At 37.4% G+C, this 26093-nt stretch overlaps 1 long non-coding RNA gene across 1 annotated transcript in view; it reads right to left on the bottom strand.

Moving 5' to 3' along the window:
- Window positions 1–3741, bottom strand: part of LOC136150962 (uncharacterized) — a 39475-nt gene extending 35734 nt beyond the window's left edge. Inside the window, exon 1 of the long non-coding RNA XR_010659957.1 lies at window positions 3682–3741. This is a non-coding gene — a long non-coding RNA (uncharacterized lncRNA). The remainder of the gene's footprint in view (window positions 1–3681) is intronic.
- Window positions 3742–26093: the final 22352 nt, after the last annotated feature.

Genomic DNA, 26093 nt, shown 5'->3' on the forward strand with positions numbered 1-26093 from the left:
ATAGGAAACAAACTTATGGTTACCAAAAGGGAAAGTGGAGGAGGGATAAATTAAGAGTTTAGGATTAAAATATATACACTACTATATAAAATAGTTAATCAACAAGGACCTACTGTATAGCACAGGGAACTATACTTAATATGTTGTAATAACCTATAAGGGAAGAAAATGTAGAAACAGAATATATATATATATATATATATATATATATATATATATATATGCACATATATATATTTACAGCTGAAGAAATTGAGTCTCAAAGAGGTTAATTAATGTGTGCAAGGTCACACTACCATTAGCTGTGGAGCTAGGATTCAATTCCAGTTAGGGTGGCTCCAGACCCAGCTCTCTTAAACACTACATCATAATGCTGCACATATATATAAAACTGATATCATACATATACACATAATACACACATATATAAAGCTGAATCATCTTGCTATAAATGACAAAATGTAAATCGTTTTATTGTGTTTAAACTAGCACAATATCAATAAAATATTTTTTAAAAAGAAGGCAAGAAAAGGAAGAAAAAACACAATAAATGGGGTCTTAAAAGAACAATAAATGGGGGCTTCCCTGAGGGTCCAGTGCTTAAGAATCTGCCTGCTAATGCAGAGAACATGGCTTCGATCCCTGGTCTGGGAAGATTCCACAAGCTGTTTGGCAACTAAGCCCATGTGCCACAGCTACGAAGCCCGCATGCCCTAGAGCTGTGCTTTGCAACAAGAGAAGCTGCCTCAGTGGGAAGCTCTGCACCACAGTTAGAGAGTAGCCTCCACTCACCACAACTAGAGAAAGCCCAGGTGCAGCAACAAAGACCCAGCCATCCATAAATAAATAAATTAATTAAAAAAAAGTAGACGGGTACATTTTTAAAACCTCTTTAATGTTCTATTAATTCTAGAAAGTTTAATTATATAACTGTAAGAATAAAATCATAACATACTCTGAAAATATACAGGAGAATCTTTTTTAAGTCTTAGAGTGGAAAAAACTATTTAAGCCAGCTTAAAGGCTGAAATCATTTTCTTAAACGTCCGCATATATATTTTAAAATGTGAAAAAAAACACTGACATATAGCATTTTTTACATATTTCTAAAATGGACAAATATTGTTTACAGAAATAGCTAAGTTTCTTAATATGCAAATATATTACTTGCCTTTCTTTCTAAACTGTAAATTGATTGAGGACAGGGACCTATGCTATTTGGCATTGGTTAACATTGCCAAAACTTCTTAAGTGCATAACTTCATGAATAGATGTCAGAAAAGCAATATAAAATGAATACAGGCAAATATTGAAACATTTTGAGATATTTCTCTAATTGAAGAGTTTTATTTTTACTCAAACTGCAAACTATTGGCAAATGCAGTTATTTTTACATGAGACTGGGTGTATGATTATTCAGTGACAGATGCATAGAACTTTTTTTAAATGATGCAAGCAAACTTTAACAGTATTTGAAGAATTATTATGGACTTGGGCCTTAATGGCACTTCAATTTATAATTTTATAAGCTAGATTTCTTACAATTAAATGGCTGCTTAGAAGCCAGTTCATGAATATCATCTTAGGAAGGTTAGTACTTTTTATGAATCAAATAATCTAAATGTTTTCTTACATCTCATTATTTTGAGTTTTGGGAGGAAGCATTGATAGCCTACCTAAAAAAAACAGTGCTATTCACACTGCTTCATTGTAAGCCATCTTCTTGTCTCTGCCAGCAGTTGTCCTCTTTTATTGAGTTTTGATCTTAGTCTCTATCCTCACAAATGCAAACCCAACCATTGACTTGATGATAGACTGAATACAAAATGGCACAACACCAATTTGCCAAGTAACTTTGAGCAAGAGACTTAATCTCTTGCCATGTTATATACGTTGCCACCCAGAAGACTACATTTTTAATATATTTATTTCATATTTCATATCACATTGGATCTTAAAGTCAATACAACAACATAGAAAGAGGCTAGCAGGAAATTCGTTAAATTACAGCGTTTTCTCCCCTACAAAATTTATTTCTACATAACAAAAGGAAATATTTACAATTGGCTCAAATATCTTTATTATCAACCAAAAGGTATAAAAAGAATGCTGCCCACAGGGCATTTAAGGTGATGGGATTCACACATAGACTCTGCTCTCTGAGGTTAAGCAAGTACATGGGAGCCATGTATGTCCTAACTTGCCGTAGCTTTACCAACCTGGTTTCGTCCCACAAGATTTCTCTAAGGTTCTTTGTAAAAAGGCCTTGTTCTCCAAGTCTGTAATTGCCTTAGGGTGCTCCAGCATCCACTCCATTTGGCAAAATATTAATTAGCCCTTTCATTTTGGACACAGTAACTGCTCTCTACCTATTCCCACAGTCTTAAAAGTTTCAGAGTTCTTGCTTCCTGAGACTTCTGAGCCTAAGACATAAACCTGATTCCCTTTGTTTCAAACCCACATTCATTGGCCAACTTCACACTCTTCTAATACATCCACACACAGAGAGAGAGTCTATAACAACTGTGAATGACAAATAGCAGCATTTCTAATTACCTACTCACCCACCTACTGGGCTTCCCAGGTGGCTCAGGGGATAGAGAATCTGCCTGCAATAAGGGAGACACAGGAGACTCAGATTCAATCCCTGGCTAGGGAAGATCCTCTGGAGGAGGGCATGGCAACCCACTCCAGTATTTTTGCCTGGAGAATCCCATGGACAGAGGAGCCTGGTGGGCTATAGTCCTTAGGGTTGCAAAGAGTTGGATATGACTAACGTGACTGAGCGTGCACACACGCACACACACACTCACACACACACTCACACACACACTCACACACACACTCACAAACACCATACTGGGGAAGCCATGTAACGAGTCAGCCCAGTACAATGATTCTACTAAAGGAAGAAACAGTTTTTAGGTATGGTCATAAGGTGAGGGACCAGATGATGAATATCAAAAAGATGCTTTAAAGAGGATACCAAGTCAAGCCAGACTGGTTTGTCATTATGTAAAATGGGTTTTCAAGCAGAAAGGGCAGCCTGTAAATACTAAAAGCTACAGAAGCAGGCTAGTTTCTTTCCCCTCTGTTTCCATTCTTTCTCTTTCCAATCAAATCTGCACTGTAATCTGAGTTAGTTATTTAAAACACAAATCTAAATAACTAGTTCACCAATTAAAACCTTCTTAATAATGTTTTCCTTTTGGCCTTGGAATAAAGTCCAAAATCATTGAAAAGACTTAACAAGAACCTGCATGATTTGACATCCTAAATGGCCTCACCACCTTCATTCCCTTGCATTCAAGCAAATTTAGATTATGTCACCACTCTGCAAAAAAAAAAAAAAAAAAAAAAAGGCTTTGATGGTTTCCTGTTACCTGTAGAATTTAAAGTCCAGCTTTACTGTTTTTCAGTTTGTTCAGTCACTGTTTTAACCTTAACTCAATTTTCCCCACGTTATTTCCTTTTATAAACTTTGCCTTGGTGATCCACAATGCCCTCGTCTGCTTTGTCTCTTTTCCCCCCACATTCTTTCACTCCTCAAACTCTGCAAGTCTAAATTCTTTCTAGCAGACCTTAAATCCCACCTTACTCTTGTGTCTTCTCTTAATTCCTCCTGTCAAGAAATAATCTCTTCTCTGTCTGCATTGTTGTAATATTTACTTTAATATTTACCTCTTTGGGTTGTAAATAGCGGTGTTCCAGTCTCATCTTCCCTTCTTGCCTGAGCATTCCTTGCCTGAACGTGTAAACAAGGAGCAACGTTTGAGTCATCAGATGTTTCAAAACATCCAGCAGTGTCAGGAACCTTGGTTGGTTCTCACTCAACAAATATTTGTGCAGTGCATGACTGTCTTCAATAATCAGAAATCAATCTTGCTGAGAATCTACACAAACCAAACTACTACTGACTCCTTTTGTCTACTGTTGCCCGAGTAGAGAGTGCCAAACAGTCCTAGAATAAACGAATTAAGTTCCAAAAGATGAAAAAGCACAAAGCAAAGAGAATAAGAGGGAGATGATCACACCATGTGCTGATTGTTTTACCCAGAAGGCTTCTAGGCCTTTAATTAAACAGTTTAACCATGGGAGGCAAAAGATGGAATGTGTTCCTAATTAATGCTTTAAACTCATTATGCTCCCAGGCCAGGAAATAGAATAACTGCATAAGAATTTGAAGATTATTTCTGCAGAGATCATGGTAGGTTTCTTTGATAAATCTCAGTCACTGAGCTTCAAAGAAGTCTGCACTATTAGCTTAGCTGATATTATGAACCAAAATAATTCAGGATTTGAAGATGTAAGCTTGATTTGTAAATATTTAGATGAAAAACACCACCACGCTCAAGTCTCTTTTTTTCCCTTTCTGTCTTACAATTTCATAAAAATAGGGCATGGTGTTGCTGCCGTATTATTCAGTGATTAGATTCTAAAGATTCTTATAAGGAAAGAATTGTAAATGTCAAAGTTAACTTTGAAAGTCCTTTAAATTGTGCATGAGGCAGAGTAAACATGTTTTGGGTATCATTCCATCTCTCAAGAAGTTCCCTACAGTAAATCATTTTCCCTAGAGTGGGGATAGGTTACTGTTTCTTTGTGCATCAGAAGAAGGAATTTGTTTACAGCTAGTGGCCTTGTTTTATGAAAGCCACTTTCCCCCCTCCTTAACTTACAAAGTTGAACTTACAAATTTAAATGTACCCCAAATGGAATATGATTGCATGTCTGCAACTTAATTCAAATTTATTTGCTCTTAGGGATTTTAGTACATATCCATAAAAATACAGTTGAATTCTATAATTACAACTGGAAGCAATCTAAGGATTAATTCATTTTCCCCAGTTAAATGATTAATTCTATAATTTAAAAAATGATTTTAAATTAAATAATGATTTAAAAGAAAATCTTTAATTTTCTGATTATCCTCCAATTAAGTTATTCAAATGAATTAGAGTGTTTTTGTCCTTTTTGTCCATTCTCCTTACCTCACTCTTGAAAAATTTGTACGGGTGGAGTGTTTGAGCTTCGGTCACACATTCTATAAATCTTATTTTCTTGATTTTATTCTATAACACTCAGAAGATTTTTATGCAGCAGAAGATAATAGGCAATCAAATTAGCCAGTTATATCTCTTATCTTGGGCTAGTTACAAGGCTAGTTAGTGAACCACTTCTGATTCAGTGCTGAGATTTCTTCTGTTTAATAGATAATAAAAGGTACACTGATAAATATTTTATATTTTTATGGACTTACTCACCATATTTCATATGGAAATTTTTTCCCCTATTACCATATGTAATATATTTAGAGAAGTTACAATTCAATAAACAGTATTTTGAGTAGATATTATGTGAAAGACAATAGTTTGAGTTCTGCAGGAAACACAAAGATAATCAATATATTATTTCTGAGCTCAAGTTTTTGTAATCTTTACAATATTTAGAAGAACTGTAATAGCCATGTTTCAGAATAACTCTTAATGGTTCTCACTTTCTGGTATTTCCCACCTTTGTCTAGTCTCTTCCCACACAGAATCAAGGCTGGTCAGTAGAACCCTATGGAAAATAATGAAATGTGGCTTTCTCAGCTATTCCAAAAATCACCTCAGGCTCTGTCTTTGTCTGTTGGATCATTCACTTTGGGGTTAGCCAGCTCCCTGTCAAGGACTGTGAAAGAACTGAGATTTTATCCTACTTGCAAATTAACAAGTTGACCTGCCAGTTTCACGGATGGCAGTACCGGCAGAAGACATGAGACACTGGGTCATACTCAAAAGAAAGTTTATTATTGAAAACAGTGGAAGTAACTGAAGTATCTGCATTGTTCCAGTTCTTTGAGCCCCACTTCCACAAGTCATTGTAAAGTGGGTCAAAGTGTTAGCTATCCACACAATGGGTTGCATTAAAGGAGATAAATCCCAAGTTTAGGGAAACTGCTTTTTTAGTAGTGGACAATAAATCTCTCTGATCTTTACCTTAAGGAGATATTACCTTTATTATATGGGAGAAGAAAAATAATCTGCCCTCTGCTCTAGAGGAAGAATATCAACCTACTAAGGCTGTTTGCTATGCAAATACCCTTGGGAAGATAGTTCTAAACATGGCAAGTCATTTCTTCTGCTCACAAGATGTGAGGCACCCATAGAAAATTGTCTCCCAATATGACCTCTATATGGCCTCCTAATATGTCACTCTGTATGAGACACTCACGCCACCCTAGCAAGAGACACATGTGGTTTTGATCTGAAGTCTCTTCCTAAAATAAATACAGTATATGCATAATGGAGTCATTTTGCTGCATACTTGAAATGAACACAACATTGTAAATCAACTATACCCCAATATAAAATAAAAATTAAATTAAAAAAACATAATGTAAGGAGAAATAAAGTAGCCAATAAAAAAAATAGAGGCAAACTTAAAAAACTATGATGAGAAATAATACTTTAGTGTTAGTGTCTTTGAGGGTTAAATTACCCTGTTCTGTAGTACTGGAAGTCAACTATTATGAACCAAAGTAAGATGAGGGAAGTTTCCAGGAAGACAAGTGTTGAGGCATAGCTGCATATTCACTGGCATACAAGAGAAATATAATGTTTCCATATAAAATGCAAGAGGAAGAGTGTTAAAAACTTATTTTCATGGGCAAGTGCTTTTCCATCTTCGATAATTATTCTTTCTTTGCGAAATTTTAAACAACTGCAAAGCACTTGGTCAAAAAGATTCAATAAGCTTTCAAGATGCCAGCTTTAATTTGGCAGTGATACTAAGCTGGTCTGTGAAAACTGAACACATTGGACTGATTCAAATGATGAATAGTTTGGAGGGCCATGCAAAGTAGTTTCTGAACCCTTTCTTAATAACCTGCTGCTACAGTAAACAATTATGAACCTTTCAAAGTCTGCTGAATACGCTCTGCTTTAAATCTTGTAATTTCATTTTAAACAAATAAACCTTCATAGAGTAAATCCATTTTAGAACATAAAAGTTACCTTTGGAATATTTAATTTTTCTTTTTTAAATTTGTGATCCAAATACTTAAAAATACTTTCACTTAGTTTGTATGCACACATGCATACACAATGACTAAATTGAAAAACAGGTCACTGAAAAAAATATAATAGCAGTTCTCTTTTTTATTTTGCTTTTGCAGAAATATTTGTCTTCAGAAAGATACTGCCACCTTCTAACAGAAATTTTGCCAATGCAGGAGACCTAAGAGATGTGGGTTTGATCCCTAGGTCAGGAAGATGCCCCAGAGGAGGGCTTGGTAACCCACTCCAGTATTCTTGCCTGGAAAATCCCATGGACAGAGGAACGTGGTGGGCTACAGTCCATAGAGTCACAAAGAGTCAGACATGACTGAAGTGACTTAGCATGCACACATAGCAGATATTCATCAAAATGATGAAATCATTAGGGAAAATATTTGCTCCTAAAATATTTGCTTAGAGTGAGCAGTTGTATGATTCTGAGCTCAGGAGAGACACGGCCACTATTTCCAAAGGATAGTTAGTGCGCCATCCATTCTCATATCCTCAGCTCCAACCCAGGCACTTCTCTCTTAACACTAGAGGCCAGAGACATTGCTATGAAACAAAGACAAGTATATCACCCAGAAACTACATAAAATGCTGTAAATGTAATGGACCCAGGGCTAGGAGTCGGGAGTCTTGATCAAGCTTTGCTCATAACTTGCTGTGTAGTCATTTGCTATCATTAAGTTTCTTCATTCATTAACATAATTATGCTCAGCGAGCTAAGTTCCCATACAACTCAGCCAGTCTCTGATTCTAAAGTTCTTGCCTTTCATATGGCTCTAACCTGATATCAGATTATGAAGTCAGGCCTTACTGAGCAGTAGCTTTTGTAGGGGACTTTTTCCCCTCGTGATATATTTTCCCTTGAAGTTAATGTCCAATTATTTTGAAAGTTAAACACTGTTTGAAATGCACCATTAGTCATTATAATTTAATGACATGGAGAGTAATGAAAACGCTATGACTTTGGTATTGTTGAAAAGGTCTTGGTTGTGAGTTATTTTACATATGTGATGAGTTGTTTGACATCCTTGTCACCAAAATATAAGCTTGTGCAACTTGGCCTGCAGCTCTTCTTCAGGAAAGCTGATCTTTGTCACTGAACATATGTTCTTTCACTCGATACCTGCTTTGATTAATTGATTCCACCACAAGTCATGATGGAGTTGGCATGACAAATGGTGTCTGTTCTGTATTCAGAGGATAATTTCTTCAAATGAAATAAGTTGTGTCAGATGGTTTTATGTTTCCAAGGAAGAGAGCAAAGAACAAGACAACCATGATTCTCACTTCTGGCTTTTTACTGGGACAGAACACATTTGATCAGTGGATAACCTCACAGCACAACAAATAAATGAACAGCTTTAAATTCCCTAGAATGAAATGGGGTTTTGATTTCAAATAGTTTAAGTTCATGCAGCATATTGGGGGGTACTATTGTTCATGAAGAAAAGTATTCTGATATTGAAAAAAGGTTTATGTGTTTTCCTAAAAAGACGTACTTTCATTTGAAAATACCAGATTATCAATCTTCTCCAAAGACCAGAACTCTAGATACTTTTATTGGTTTTCTGACTTTTTTTTTTTTTTACTAATTTCTTAAAATGTTTCCCCCAAAGAAAACAAAAGTTAGGAAGGAAGCTTTTTGAAGTGGAACATTTGAACAGTTGTTCACCCATACTACTTTTATGGTCCTCTCCTTTTTGATTCTAATTTACAGAAAAAAAATTTACTAAAAAAAAAAAACAAAAAAACAACCCTCCCAAGTAAGCAAGGTTGAGTCAGAAATCTAAGACATCTGAACAGGAGCCAGATGTGTAGGTAAAATGCATCTTAAGCCATTTGATTCACATGTGTCCTTTCTCTGACAAGACAAGACAAGGCAAACAGCATCCAACAACATTCCTCTGTTTTTCCTTTTGTTGTTTGCAGTTAATTTTTATTCATGAGAAATGCCAATTTTCCACATGCTATTCAGTGTGGTGTATTTGTTTGAAAAGAAGCAAAGCAAAAGAACTAAGGATGCTTAGGACTTAACTCATTCCTCCCGTCTTTGCGCTCCTCCTCTGCAACAAGCCCTCTTTCTTCCCAATAGTGAGAAACAAAAGCAAGCTCATTCAGCTTCAGAACTTGAACCCCTGCCAGGTGAAATATTTGAGTGAGGCTTATCCTGTACTGGGTCACACTGTATAGGTGGGCCTCGTTAAGTGGTTTTTGTTGGCTATCCTGTTTATTATGACTTCGGAGTCACACCCGCGGTGCCAAAGTGCAGCTCTGCAAAGTGTGTGTGTGGGTGGGGAATGTGTATGCTTTGTTTCAGAATGTAGAGCTAAAAAAAAATCTGTAGCTTTAGGAATTTGGGAAACTTATTATTGCAGAATACATTTAATCCGAAATGAACCTTTACTCACATTTGGTCTTTACCTCGTATACCTGAGAGTCAGTAGCTTTTGCACTCCTTTCATTTTTTCCTAAGAAATAAGCTGGGGAGTGAGGGGTGGTGTGCAGGGGAGCTTGACCCCTTGACTCAGAACAGGTTACAAAGTCAAGATAACAAGCAAGAGTACAAAACAAAACTTTCATCTTGAATTCTTTTGCCTGCACCACCAGACAAGTTTCTGCCTGGGGAAACATGGCAAGGTAATGTGAATACCGCGATCCAAAAATTCTTACAGGAGGTACGACATCTCTCTAAAGTGACTTAATCTAACAGGAAGAATTTCTTTACCCAGTCTTGGCAGAGTAGGAGCAGTGATCAGAACACATTAAACCAATACAATTCGGCGCATTTGCTAATGAGAAGAACCTAAATAAAACTGTGGAATCCAAACCATTTTGTAGGTTTTAGATGACTGATAGCACATGAAATCCAAATATATTGGGATGCAAATATGCTCCATAGATTTCTAGCAGTTATGTTAATAGGGAAGACCAATGCTTTTGTTATTGCTATCATATATGCTGCAGCATTTAGAACTGGGATGTGACTTCAGGATTACCTGGTTCAACTCCTTCATTTTACTGATGAAGAAACTGAGGTGTAACAGGCTTAAAAGTGATTTACCAAATATCAGTCACATGGCTAGCTAATAATAAGAGTGGGTTTTATGTGGTTCTCCTGAGAGTCAACTCAACTCCTCAAATTTTGGGGTCTCCCTTTTAGATGAAAATAACTTTTCTTAGCAATGTAAGAAATGAGAAAATTGCACCAAATTAGGTTGGTGCTAAAGTGATCGCCATTTTGCATTGTTGAACTTTGCCATTTGATATTGGAATACATTCGTAAATAAATGTGGTCATGTTATATATCATTTTACAGGTGTTTCTCACTTTATTTTTTTGCTAATGACTTATCACCTCCTGCACATTTTATATTTATTTTAGACTAGGGAAACGATGTTAGACTAAAAGCAAATTTGAGCAATTTTTTTATTCGAGTTCAAAATGGGTCATAAAGCAGCAGAAACAACCTGCAACATCAACAATGCATTTGGCCCAGGAACTGCTAATGAACATATAGTGCATCAGTGGTTCAAGAAGTTTTGCAAAGGAGATGAGAGTCTTGAAGATGAGTAATGCAGTGGCTGGCCGTTGGAAGTTGACAAAGACCAGCTTAGAACTGTCATCAAAGCTGATCCTCTAACAACTACCAGAGATGTCAAAGAACTCAGTGTCGATCATTCTATGGTCATTCAGCATTTGAAGCAAATTGGAAAGGTGAAAAAGGTCAGTAAGTGGATGTCTCATGTGCTGACCAAAAAACAACAACAACAACAACAACAAAAAAAACCACAACCACATCTTTTTGAAGTATCCTCTTCTCTTATTCTATGCAACAACAATGAACCATTTCTAGATTGGATTGTGACATGCGATGAAAAGTGAATTTCATACAACAACCAGTGATGACTACCTCAGTGGCTGGGCCAAGAAAAAGCTCCAAAGCACTTCCTAAAGCCAAACTTGCATCCAAAAAAGGTCATGGTCACTGTTTGGTAGTCTGCTGCCCATTGGATCCACTACAGCTTTCTGAATCCTGGTGAAACCATTACCTCTGAGAATCACTGGAAACTGCAGTCTGCTGCCAGCATTGGTCAACAGAAAGGGCCCAATTCTTCTCCATGACAATGCCCAACTGCAAGTCATACAACCAACACTTCAAAAGTTGAACATATTAGAGTACAAAGTTTTGCCTCATCTGCCATTTTCATTTGACCTCTTGCCAACTGACTGCCACTTCTTCAAGCATTTGACACTTTCTTACAGAAAATATGCTTCCACAACCAGCAGGAGGCAGAAAATTCTCCCCAAGAGTTCGTTGAATTCCTGAAGCACAAATTTTTACTCTATAGGAGTAAACAAACTTATTTCTTATTGGCAAAAATGTGTTGATTGTAATGGTTCCTATTTTAATTAATGAAGATGTGTTTGAGCACATTTTAATGATTCAAAATTCATGGTCTAAATTATGTTTGCACCAACCTAATACATAAGGCACAGTCCTTACCTTTAAAAACAGAATAATGAAGGAGTTAGACAAGTGTAAGTAAAGCTATCTGTAATGCAAAATAAATGAAGCATAAACTTCAGTAGGGTTCAAATGATGAGGAGGAGAAATTATCAAGAATTTCCTGCTATTCTATACAGTAATCATTCTTCTCTCACAATTACAATAGGACAATGACCTTAAAAGGATCTCAGAAAATCCATTGAGCTCATCAGGTAGTTGTCAAAATAAAGGGTGACCAATTTATATCTTAGGATGTACAACTCTTCTGGGTATGGATATAAACTCCTTGAAGCAAGAGAGATAAAACTGATATTATAATAAAAGAGCACTCCATTTTAAAGTGTTCTGTGAAAAATCTGAAATGTGAACAATATGAGTAAATATCACCACTTTCAAAGCACCAAACAATTTTTCCTCTTAGCAATAAAAGTATTCCATGATATATTTCTTTGATAATTTTATATCCTGTTATTATTTATTACATTGGTTACCGTTGGACAAAATCTAATAACTTATGAACTTAATAATATCTTACATACTCTAACATCATATAAATCATTATTAGACTTTTATAGGTTCATTTTTGCAAAGTATTATGACCAGTTTATATCTACCTGTTTTTGCTACCCCCATAAATTTAGAATTTTCTACAGATTTCATAAGCAAAGCCCAAACTCTGTAACTGAAGTCATCAACAGAGATAGTGAATGGAAGCCATCTTTATAGGAAAGTATCCTTTCCTAAGAAGAACATCATTAGTGAATCCGACTTAATTTAATATAGAAAATGAACCAATCTGATCACATGAACCACAGCTTTGTCTAACTCAATGAAACTATGAGTCATGCTGTATAATGCCACTGAAGGCAGACAGGTCTTGGTGGAGAGTTCTGACAAAACGTGGTCCACTGGAGAAGGGAATGGCAAACCACTTCAGTATTCTTGCCTTGAGAACCCAATGAACAGTATGAAAAGGACAGTGAAAGATGAACTCCCTAGGTCGGTAGGTGCCCAGTATGCTACTGAAGATGAGTGGAGAAATAACTCCAGAAAGAATGAAGTGAAGTCACTCAGTTGTGTCTGACTCTTTGCGATCCCAAGGACTGTAGCCTACCAGGCTCCTTTGTCCATGGAATTTTCCAGGCAAGAATACTGGAGTGGGTTGCCATTTCTTTCTCCAGGGGATCCCTGACCCAGGGAACGAACCTGGGTCTCCTGCATTGCAGGCAGACACTTTACCATCCGAGCTACCTGGGAAGCTGAAAGAATGAAGAGATGGAGCCAAAGCAAAAACAACACCCAGTTGTGGATGTGACTGGTGATGGAAGTAAAGTCCGATGCTGTAAAGAGCAATATTGCATAGGAACCTGGAATGTTAGGCCCATAAATCAAGGCAAATTGGAAGTGGTCAAACAGGAGATGGCAAGAGTGAACATTGACATTTTAGGAATCAGTGACCTAAAACGGTCTGGAATGGGTGAATTTAACTCAGATGACCATTCTATCTACTACTGTGGGCAGAATCCCTTAGAAGAAATGGAGTAGCCATCATAGTCAACAAAAGAGTTCAAAAGGCAGTACTTGGATGCAATCTCAAAAACGACAAAATGATCTCTGTTTGTTTCCAAGGCAAACCATTCAATATCACAGTAATCCAAGTCTATGCCCCAACCAGTAAAGCTGAAGAACCTGAAGTTGAATGATTCTATGAAGACCCACAAAACCTTCTAGAACTAACACCCCAAAAAGATGTCCTTTTCATTATAGGGGCCTTGAATGCAAAAGTAGGAAGTCAAGAAATACCTGGAGAAGCAGGCAAACTTGGCCTTGGAGTACGCAATGAAGCAGGGCAAAGGCTAATAGAGTTTTGCCAAGAGAACACACTGGTCAAAGCAAACACCCTCTTCCAACAACACAAGAGAAGACTCTACACATGGACATCACCAGATGGTCAATACTGAAATCAGATTGACTATATTCTTTGCAGGTAAAGATGGAGAAGCTCTATACAGTCAGCAAAAACAAGACTGGGAGCTGACTGTGGCTTGGATCATGAACTCCTTGTTGTCAAATTCAGACTTAAATTGAAGAAAGTGGGGGAAAACCACTAGACCATTCAAGTATGACCTAAATCAAATTCCTTAGGATTATACAGTGGAAGTGACAAATAGATTCAAGTGACTAGATCTGATAGACAGAGTGCCTGAAGAACTATAGACAGAGGTTCATGACATTGTACAGGAGGCAGTGATCAAGACCATCCCCAAGAAAAAGAAATGCAAAAAAGTAAAATGGTTGTCTGAGGAGGCCTAACAAATAGCTGTGAAAAGAAGAGAAATGAAAAGAGAAGGAGAAAAGGAAAGATATAGCCATTTGAACGCAGAGTTAAAAGAACAGCAAGGGGAGATAAGAAAGCCTTCCTCAGTGATAAGTGCAAAGAAATAGAGGAAAAGAATAGAATGGGAAAGACTAGAGATCTCTTCAAGAAAATTAGAGACACCAAGGGAACATTTCATGCAAAGATGGGCACAACAAAGGACAGAAATGGTATGGACCTAACAGAAGCAGGAGATATTAAGAAGAGGTGGCAAGAATACACAGAAGAACTATAAAAAAAGATCTTCACGACCCAGATAATCACCATGGTGTGATCACTCACCTAGAGCCAGACATCCTGGAATGTGAAGTCAAGTGGGCCGTAGAAAGCATCACTATGAACAAAGCTAGTGGATGTGATGGAATTCCAGTTGAGCTATTTCAAATCCTGAAAGATGATGCTGTGAAAGTGCTGCACTCAATATGCCAGCAAATTTGGAAAACTCAGCAGTGCCCACAGGTCTGGAAAAGGTCAGTTTTCATTCCAATCCCAAAGAAAGGCAACACCAAAGAATGCTCAAACTACTGCACAATTGCAGTCATCTCACATGTTAGTAAAGTAATGCTCAAATTTCTCCAAGCCAGGCTTCAACAGTACATAAATTGTGAACCCTCAGTTGTTCAAGCTGGACTTAGAAAAGGCAGAGGAACCAGAAATTGACTTGCCAACATCCGTTGGATCATCAAAAAATCAAAAGAGTTCCAGAAAAGCATCTACTTCTGCTTTATTGACTATGACTTAGCCTTTGACTGTGTGAATCACAACAAACTATGGAAAATTCTTAAAGAGATGGAAATCCAGACCACCTGACCTGCCTTCTAAGAAATCTGTATGCATGTCAAGAAGCAACAGTTAGAACTGGACATGGAACAAGAGACTAGTTTCAAGTCAGGAAAGGAGTATATCAAGACTGTATATTGTCAACTTGTTTATTTAACTTATACACGGAGTACATCATGAGAAACCCTGGGCTGGGTGAAAGACAAGCTGGAATCAAGATTGCTGGGAGAAATATCAATAACCTCAATATGCAGATGACACCACCCTTATGGCAGAAAGCAAAGAAGAACTAAAGAGCCTCTAAGTGAAAGTGAAAGAGGAGAGTGAATAAGCTGGCTTCAAACTCAACATTCAAAAAACTAAGATCATGGCATACAGTCCCATCACTGAGCAACTGAACTGAACTGAACTGAATTGAGTTCATCTTTAGATAAAATACTTGATTTCAACATTTATCCAAATAAAAGCACTATGGTTAATAGCACTTTCCCCAACTTGGTTTTCAAATTATTAGTGATCAATTATTTATTGAATACTCACTGACAATCTGGCCCTCTAAGCACTAGAAAGTATATAGAATAGTTGAGAAGGAAAGCATTAAAGTCACCTTAAGAAATTTATTTCCTGGAGAAGATATTGCAATGAATGTATAATCAGTATCAAACATGCTTAAGAGTTAACCCAAACATTGTTAGAAATTGAACAATACCTGGGAAGAGGTTAATCAGTCCTGTCAGATACAGATCAACATTAAGGAACAATGAAAACCAAAATAGCAAGTTTTGAAAGAGAAGAAAATAATCTGCTATTAACACAAATGTGAAATGAATTTCAACAAGCATCAATTTAGACATTCACAAAGTTAGTAGAGATATATTCTATACAATCTTATACATTAAATGACGGTCAAGAGTACCATCATCATTTTTTGTTGTTTAGCATTCTTTTTCTTCACACATCAAAGTACTATAAACAATGCACAGAAAAAATAAGTTCTCACAAAACGGGCTTAAAATGAGTCTACCATTTCACACGAGGAGGAATGCAGTCACCAAAGCGAATGTGTGGAAGGGGCGCTGGCCGCATTGTGCAAAGCAGGTTAGAGGGAAGCAAGCTCTTCAAGAAATCAAACAGCAAAGATGACATCCTCAAAGACTATATGTTGAATAAAACCCAGAAAGAAGTAGGAATTCAGTAATAAATGCCAGAAGTAAAATTTGGACATCTCAGCATGAACTAGCCAATACAGAATAATGTACAACCCACACTCAAAGGATGCATACTAGATTCTGTGACAATGTTTTTGGTTATACTGATTCTGTGTAAAAGTTCTCAACTAATTTCTTAGAAAAGGATAGGCATTGGAATTTTGGTGCCCACTGTGCCTAATTAACATAAGTAACATGATGAAATTCTGGTTGGTTTATAATGTGCCATCCTTTTCTCCAGGATTTAGTATCATTTGACTATTTGACTTACTATAGTGGAAAAATGTAAAGTCTCTCTAAGACAGCACTAGGTAGCTTTTTAGTAAAATGTAGTGTTAAAAAGAAGGTAATCACATTACTCATAAAATAATTATGTTTGGAGAATTTGACATACATGCCTCACTGGGAATTTTCCCACTCCCAGGGTTGAACCCTGTTTGGTTTAAGGTGGATTGTGACCTGAAAAGTTTCAATCTGGATGAATCTCAGAATTCTTGCTTCAAATGCTAGGATAGAAACCTCTCATCTTCCTCAGTACCTTGTGGTGTACAATGGAGTCTAAGGGCAATGACATTTATTGTGCCCCCATGGGGCATTTTTTAAAACTTTTTATTTTGTATTAGGATATAGCTGATTAACACCATTGTGGTAGATTCAGGTGAGCAGTGAAGGCACTCAGCCACACAAACACATGTATCTATTGTCTCACGTGGGGCATTTTTATAGTCCATGGTTGGACCCAACACAGAGAGGAAAGAAAACCTCAGGAAATCTTGAGAGCTTCTGGATTTATTAACATTGAAGCCAACCCTATCATGAATTTACAGCTAAACAAGCCATCCATTTCCTTTGTAAGTCATTTATTACACTCACAACCACTGGTATTCTAAGTAATATAACCCTCCAACTTTCTGTATGAAGGGCAAAGTTTGTAGCCTTGTTCCAGATTTTGTTACCTTGCTCCTACTGTTTCTCTTGTTTCATGACTAGTCACCTTCCCATACTCACCCTTTTTTCTAACTTTAAAGTAGGGCTGGCAGTTCCCTGAACACATCATATATTTCAGGCCTTTGCACCTTTGTCTGTGTTTGTCCTGGGGATATCCTTTCCCCCTTTCTTAGTCTATCTAAATCTATTTCTTCAAAGCATTTCTCCTCTGTAATGCCTCTAAGAAGATTCTCTGGACCATCTCCAGCCTGACTTACAAGGTTCCCCTCCTATGTATGTATATGGTTTATCTTTACTATGTTACTTATAATTGCTTCTTCCCAACTGGACTAGAATGAAGAAGGAAATGGCAACCCACTCAAGTATCCTTGCCTGGAGAATCCCATGGACAGAGGAGCCTGGCGGGCTACAGTCCCGTGGCGTTGCCAAGAGTTGGACACGACTGAGCGACTAAGCACCAAGCACCATTTAAGTAGGAACTCCCCCAAAAGAAGATTCATGAATGATTTTTTTCTTTTATTTCTTCATCACCTTGTTGATATTCAAATGTTGGCTGAATTAATGAATCTGTCAGACAACAAGTGAAAAACAACAAACCTAATTCCTGCCTAAGGCAAGGTTATCATCCTTTATTTTTGCTTGCTGTTTCCTTTTAGACTTTTAGGTAAGAGCAAGCAAACCTAATGGATTTTAATTACTTGGAATGTGTTTCCAGTCTTTGCTATGGTTGATTAGCCCACTAGCAGATAGGTAATGAGATAGGAAACCTAATTGCAGATGAGTTACCTTCTCGGATTACTCACCATTAGTCACCAGAGAGAAATAAACAAGAGGGATCATGGATCAGTAAAAATCCACCATCACTACTTGAAAATTCTCATGAGTTACATGATGATGTCATGCTTATTTAGACTGAGTACTCCAGGGTAAAATGAGAAGAGAAATTTTAAGGGTAATTATGGTAAATATTTTGTATGAATTGGTATGGTACATGGTTCTGTATTAGTAGATTTTTAAGATTTCTAGAAGAGATTACCATCACTAAAACCTTCCAAAGCATTATTCTAAATCCCAGGCATTCCATGACCTGGGCATTTGGCAGCCCTCATGGAGAACATCAGTATTTCAGAAGTGATTAGACCTCAAAACCTATATTCTCTTAGATGACTCCGTGATATCTTTTAAAAAAAAAAAAAAAAGATACAAAGTACAGGAAAATTCTTAGTGAACATTTTTCTAACAGGGAAGTTTGCCAAATTTGCTTCTGCATATTCTAAAGTTGGTTTTGGCATGTTTGTTATCAGACATCTGAGTGTCAGTCAGGGTCCTTCCTCACAGGAAACAGATGGCCTACTCACATAGAGTAACTTAAGGAAGGTTTATTTACAAAGAGACTAATGACCAAGGTGTGAATGGACGTTAGGAAACAACTGGGGATTCTAGGACCACCCACAGCTGAACTCTTACTGCCCTCTCGTTCACCATGCAGGTGATGAGAGGTAAGAGGAAGACTCAGCGGGAAAAGTGATGGGAAAAGACCACCTGGGGAGGAGCAGGGTTGGTCCCCCCCCCCCCCCACCCGCCCCATTGACAGTATAGGCAGCCCTACCTAACTGCACCAGAAAGGAGCCAACAGAGGAAGTTCCCTTCCATCACTCTCTTTCCTACTTCCTACCGTATGCTAGGCTCCCCATTGACCGAAAGTCAGAGGGTATGGGAAACTTTTTATTGTAATACCAAAGAAGTCAGTCCTTTTTGCCCCCCAGCACCCAATGTTGTCTTTGTCTGGTTGGAAAGCCTTTGTCTGCAACAAGCAAGAACAAAGTTTCACCAGCTATTGTATCATTATGGGGTAATGTCAATCATCATATTCCTTCTCAAAGTCTGAAAATGTTAACTACTTCTGCTATTTTTCATTTAAATAGGAAAAAGAGTTAAAAAAAAAAAAAAAGAATACCATAAAGTGCTGCATCTGTATTTTCCTTTTGTAGCCAGCCACTGCATAAACTGATTATCACAAAGGTCTACTTTCACCATCCAATTCCATGTTCCCTTGGCTTCTGCAAGCATTTCTGCTGGATGAGGATTTTTATACCTGGCAGGATGATTTGAAACTTCATTCTTCCTTTTTATAAATAGGCTCTTGTGTTCCTCAGAACAGGCTATGCTGGGCTCTAACTTATTATAAACCCAGTGGAGGGGGTGAATGTGAGGAAAGTCAGTATTTGCTTCTGAAGCAAGTGTTCAAGAAAATCTAGAGATTCACTTCACATAGATGAAGTTCTTAACTTAATCTATATCTTCCAAAATATCCCATCCAATGAGGCATAGTCCTGTTGTTTTTTCAAAACTGTGTTTCATGGTTCTGTTGTTCGATGACTGACTTTCTCTTAGCATAGTAGATCTGGCTGGTCTGATTTATAAATAGTGCTATGACTCTACAACCTTTATAGTCATTCTGTGAGCTTGATTATCTATATCTTCTGAGTGACTATAGGAGAGAACGGTTCCTTCAAAGTGACTCAGGAAAACATCTGACTTCCCATGGGCATTTGTAATTACTTGTTCATAGTTTTCATTCTCTTTTTCCCTGTTGATATTGTCAATGAAAAATTGTTGCTTGCCATATCCATAAACAAAGGATATTGCAGCCATCAAGCCATCACACTGCAGCCATCCCTAATGATACACCCTGAGGAGACTCAGGATGAGAAAGCGCAGGATACTGGCCCTAGATAGCTGAGGTGCATATCAAAGGAATGATTTCAGTGAGCCCAGACTCTTTCATCTTCCCATACATAGAAAAATGCCAGATTCCCTAACTTGAGATATCTGGTTTTCTTTAATTAACAGTAAGCTTTTGATGTTCTGCCCACCTGATCTTTGCTGTAAAAAGGCTGACATATCCTGACTCCTCCCTTACTTCTTTGGAGCAGTCCCTCAGAGCTATCTGAGAGGCTGAGTCCTGGGCTTCAGTCCTCAGTTCTGTCTGCCTAATAAAACATAACTCTCAACTTTCAGGTTTTGCTTTTTTTTTTTTTTAGTTGACAATATTGTCTATGACTGTAGAAAGAAGCTGAATGACTTTAAAATCTTGTCACTTGATCTCTGCTAGCTCTTCGTCTCATGCAACCACAGTGGTAACTTGAAAATTTACGAGGCTACAATATGCCAGCCGTTATCCTTACCACACCTGGTAGCTCAGTTGGTAAAGAATACACCTGCAATGCAGGAGACCATGGTTCAATGGCTGGGTTGGGAAGATCACGGTTCAATTGCTGGTTGGAGAAGGGATAGGCTACCCATTCCAGTATTCTGGTCTGGAGAATTCCATGGACTGTATAGTCCATGGAGTCAAAAAGAGTCGGACACAACTGAGTGACTTTCATTTCACTTCACTTCACTTCATCCCTACCTTACACCCCCAGCAAAGAGTTTTATCCTAGTACTCCTCCAATATATGATGTGTTAATCCCAGAGCCTCAGTTCATGGAGTCTGTTTCCTGGAACCACTTCCGGTACCAACTCATATATCAGTCAAGTTCCCAGCAGAAAAAAGATCTTTGGCTGAGCATTTATTTACAAAGTGACAGATAATAAAAGTTTGTCTGGAGTAAAAGGGAATCACCACAAATAGGGCAGGAATGGGGGCCAGCCACAGTGAGATGTTACCACTTTTAATGCCAAAGTGCTGAGGAATGGAGACCGGAAGAAATAAACTCAAACTTATCCAGAAGCCAGAATACACCAGGGCCCTTTGATGGAGTCAAAGCAGCCCCTTTTTGAGGCAAATTGAAATGAAAGGAGAATGCCCTGATGGCTCACACAGAGGTATGTAACACACGGTATTTCTTTACTTCCTTTCTGCTAAGTCACTTTCCGACTCTCCTGAACCAAGCAATCTTACCTTTTCTGTGAACTGTCTGGTTTGAAAAATTTTTGTCTCCAGTTTCCCATATGGTTACATATCTGGACAGTATATTAAAACTCTCTGTTACTCTTGTGTTTCCTAAAATGTGTTCTGATATGCCCATCCTCATATTGCACATATACAGGCAAATACACATATTCACTTATTTCTCCCAGTCAGCTTAAGCAGTGACAATATCTTGTGTCATTGGATAGCACCACAGACATATGCACAACTGATATTGCATATGTATTAATGACTTTATGTTTAAAGGATGAGAATTAACTGTAGCTGTAATTAAGAATAGTTCTGAGGACTAATATGTTTCCCTTCCCTCTCTCTCTCTCTCCCACAAGCATTCTTTTTTTTGATTTTAAACATTCAGTTTTCATTTTGCTTCATCATCTGGGAGAAGTGCTGGCTTTGAAAATGTAATTTATAAAAATATAGCTTTCAAAAAGTGGCAAGAGATAGTTTTAGGTTTTTGTCACCTCATTTCAGTAATGAATTCTAATTTTCTTAGTAGGAATGTGTTGTTTTATAAAAAGAAAAATCCCTTTTAATTACCTCAAATCTTTATTTGAGAAGGAATGGACTTGTGAAAATAATTCTCCAAAGAGAGAGAGCTCATGACAGACCACAATCAAACTATAGAAAAGCCAGGGAAATATATTGAACACCTTGATGTCTAGTTCCATATAATTTCACCTCCGGCTGTTTTAAGTGTAACAATAATAAACTAGAAAGTAAACACCCTAGAATATCTTGAAACATCACTTTGTATTTGTAAATGTTACTGATGAACAGGCATAGGGAATAATTTCATAATGATGTTCTAAGTCTGTTCTTATTTTATAACAATTTAAAACTCAGATGACAATGATATTATCAAGGTTTCCAGACATATAGATCACCATCAGGCATTTCTACCATTGTTTAATGGTTATTTCCCGAGGACTTCAAAGTGATCCCTAGATAGACCATTCTTATTTGGGATATAGAGTGTCTATATCATTTTATAATGTGAAAAGTAAAATACAAACACATTGTTAAAGGTGAGACAACTTACCTCAAGTTACATCCACGTCTATGAGAAAGAATAAATAGAAACTTAGAAACCGTGATCCTCATTTCTCTACTGTGGCCATTTTAGACTCTTCATATTTCTACCTCAGTGGGATGGATACCTTGTTAATAACTTTACTGCTCTCCTCAGACTTCTTTACTGGCTTAGTAGTTATTGCAGACTTGCCTTTTGTCTGCCAGATAGGTTTTGTGGAGCGTGGTTTAAATAATGCTCATTCCAAATCTACAGTTGTCAGGTTTCTGCCATTCTCAGAAAACTGAGATAAAAATTAAAGTATATGTGAAAATTCAAGTTCACTCCTATTCCAGTTTTGAGAAAATGAGGGCAAATGGGTAGAATGATTTTATTTTTCCTAATAAAAAAGAAAGAAAAGGGAACTGCTGACGTCAGTACCTAAATAATCCATATGGGACCCACAAATAGCTTTAGAACCAAATATTTTTCTTTCTGGCCAAATGCAATGGACATAAGCCACAGTAGATACAAAAATGATTTTCCAACTCTCTACAAAAAGTGATGGACAGGGAGGCCTGGCGTGCTGCAGACCATGGGGTTGCAAAGAGTCGGACACAACTGAGCGACTGAACTGAACTGAACTGAACACAAGGTTGACTGAGGATAATTTTAAGGATATTTGAGGATAATTTTTATTAAGACTATATCTGATGTTAAAATAGCTTTAATATGAGTTGGAACTTGTTAGCAACAAAGGGCATTTTAATGATGAACCTGGACAGGAAATGGTTATTTAAATGCAATCATATGTTTCTAATTGTGATGTAGAAACACACTCCATGCTCAGAGGCAATGTGACGAACCAAAGAAGATTGGGCAATAAAGGAATGGAAAAAGAATTAATAGCAGACAGGACAGTTTGGAACCTTTTTGAAGACTTTCAGGAGAAAATATCTTTTAACCTGTTTCTGTGCTCTTAACCTAGAGGAATGCTGATAGAAGTTCAATGAAATAAAGATGTGGCAAAGCTGCTCCAGAAGCAATGGGAAAGAGCCAGGCTATAAGATGGCTTTGCTGGCCATGCTGGCCGAAGGTAGGTCCAGAAAAGCCTCATTCCTCAGGCCTGCCTTGACTCCCAGCATCACACTTTTTCCATTTCACCATGCTTGTCCAGTAAGTGTTGCCTAAGAAAATATTGGCTAATAGGTCAGTTTGGACTAGAAACTGGTTAGTCTGAAGCTAGACTTCACAGTTTTTGCCACATCCTTCTCCTGCTCAGAACACTTTCTTTGGCTTTCCCTTTAAATGTGCTGGGTTAACAAAGTGCATCATTCCTCTGGCATTCCATTTAGGCCAGCTCAGCCTTGCCAGTCTCCTCGCCCACTTCTTCCTACAGGAAGACTCTGCACCGCTGTCAGCCCATTGTTCAGCCTCTGCGCTGCGCTCTTCTGCTTCTGTGTATGTTCACTCAAGTTGTTCCTCCATCTGGAACCCCAACTTCGGTCCTCTGTTTATTTCAACCTACCAACATCCCATGCTGGAGTCAAAAACCCACCCATTTATATACGGTTCCCTGAAGAGCCCAGTCAGTCTCCGGTTCTCATTTCCTTCCCTGGACACCTACAGTACATAACTTCCAAGACTGCATATGAGGCCTTTATCAGATTCTGCTTAGTGTTATAGACTGTCTTTCATGGAAATCCTGCGCAAGGTTATAAAACACCAAATCACACCACAGTGCCTCCATCGTGAAGGATTAAATAAATAAGCTCTCATACAAAGTCATGTGTAACATATGTGCTACACTGCTTATAGAGAACTTTCACTTATCTTTCATTGTGAAGTTTTAAATAAACAAGCTTCCAAACCCTCAGATTATACAATTTACAAGGGACTTCCACATATAATATTTTATTTCACAATACCCTTGGAGGGAGGCCTGACAGATGCTATTTTACATGATGGAGAAGCTAGATGAGGGAATCACAAGTGATTCACACAGGATCTTACTGACTAATTGGGCAGGTCTGGAATTTAGAACTGTCTTTTCTGATTTGCTAATGCTCATTTGGCTTAATAGCTTTCTTTTTTCTGTACTTGATCATTTCAGCTTTATAGTTTTAAACTTGTGATTTGGAGTTTGGATAAATTATTAAAATGATAGAGAAAAAAATGACTTCATACTGAGAGATCATAGAGACACTAGGCTAATAAACATAATAAAAGCATAGGATTAGTACTTTAAGTGACTTGGCAATTGATGTAAAACAAGAAAAAGCACGAGAGAGCCCTTAATGTGTAATGAAATCATGAAGACTAAGCAAGCGTGCCATAAAGGACAGCAAGATCAAACTCTAGGAACAATGGTTTTGAATTAAGTATGTTTTAAGTTTTTCTTGAATTTTCAATCATGTAGTGCAATATGAAAAGGGAACACTGTACAAGATCCACTAAATTAGAAAAGAATATATTCACAAGTTATGGATTCTGTTGACTATTCCAGTGTTGAATTGCTAATGCTTCTTAAATGCAAACTCTGAGCAGGCACAGTTCCAGACATTTCATGGTTCATTTACTCCTGTTCACAACAGAGCTCTGAAGTATCAGGCAAACTTTTTGGAGAAACTGAGGCAAAGAACAACTGTTGGTACAGATGAGATCTTCAACATATGCTGCCTAAAGCCTAAACCCAAGCTAAACTATGTATCAATACTCCTGTGATCAGGGAAATCTGAATTCAGTGACACTAGTCCACCTTACATTAAATACATTTGGACTGCCTTGTGTTTCTCGATTATCATCCATTAGTTTAAAAAAATATTAAAACCTCTTGTGTTCTTCTTAGAACTGTGTATAACTTCAATGACTTAATATTTCCCCAAAGAATTTAAATGTCAAGTTTGGGACAAAACAATCTCCAACACAGGCTTCTCTGTGCTCTGCAATGTCTGCACATCTGTTTGCAGCTACATATGTAACAAATGAGCACATGTGGCTTGGTGAGGATTGCCAAATGTCTCTGATTCTGAAAGGCGACATTTATTTTAGGAGGACATCTTGGTCTCAGTGGTCTCCAGCCTTGTTAAATTTAACCATAAATGCATAGATTAACAAATTTCAGAGAATGTAACAGTTTTTTTCCCCTGCTTAAAAAAAGTGGTGGTTACCCTCATGGATGATCCATCTTCAAGCAAGTCTGTGTTTGTGACCTCCCTTGCAGTATTGGCAGTAAACAGTAAAGGCTAACAAACGGTGGTTGGAATCAGATCTGGGTTTGAATCTCAATCTTTTCTTTACTGTGTGGTATGGAGTTTTTCCTGAACTTCTCTGAACTTCGGTTTCCTCGTTTGTGAAATAGAGTATCTAATTTGTAGGATTGGGGTGAGGATATAATAAAGTTATATGTAGATAGTGTAGAGGTATCATGGCTAACACATGCTCCATAAATATTAACAAATAACTGCTGATAAAACACAAGGTACAAACATAGAAAATAGATTTTTCCAGACAAATACATCAATATAGTTATTGATATATAACTATATTGTTATTTAGATAACAATATAGTTATCTAAAATCATGGACTTTTTTCCTTCTTAATTCTAATGTTTTGTCTCTTCCAGAATTTTCATTAAAAAACGAAACAGGAGACTTCCCTGGTAGTTCAGTGGTTAAGAATCCAGCTTGTAATGCAGAGTACATGGGTTTGATCCCTGGTCCAGGAACTAAGATCCACATGCTCCAGAGCAACTAAGCCCAGAGTGCTGTGTGCTGAAATCGAAGATCCTCATAACATAATAAATATTCCTTATGCTGCAACTATAATCCAACTCAGCCAAATAAATAAATATTAAAAAAAAAAAAAACAGGATCATGTCACAGTCAGTGGCTGAAAAAAGATACCATGTTACTGTTAGTAGCAAGAAATTTCAGCACACAGAGTTTGACATTGGTATCTAATTCTCTTGGGAGAAATCAGTCTTTGTTGTGTAAGATTTGATAATAAATTTATTTTAGAAATTAATTTTATTTTCTTCAATTGATTCTGTGAATGTATTTCCAATGGACCAGCCACTCACAATTTCCTAGACGCATTTTTACATGTTAAGGTGTTGTCTTTCAGTGAAAAAGAGTAACTACGGATAAAGGATGGAAAAGGTTTAAATTGGTGCACTGAAAGCAGTGATCTTGGGAAAGATGCTTCGGGCACAGTCCAGGGAAACTCTGAGGCTGTAATTTTCAGTAGGCAGTCCAAGCCCTTCGGTTAGCAAT

The sequence above is a fragment of the Muntiacus reevesi genome, chromosome 19 (assembly GCF_963930625.1).
Source record: "Muntiacus reevesi chromosome 19, mMunRee1.1, whole genome shotgun sequence".
Lineage (NCBI taxonomy): Eukaryota > Metazoa > Chordata > Mammalia > Artiodactyla > Cervidae > Muntiacus > Muntiacus reevesi.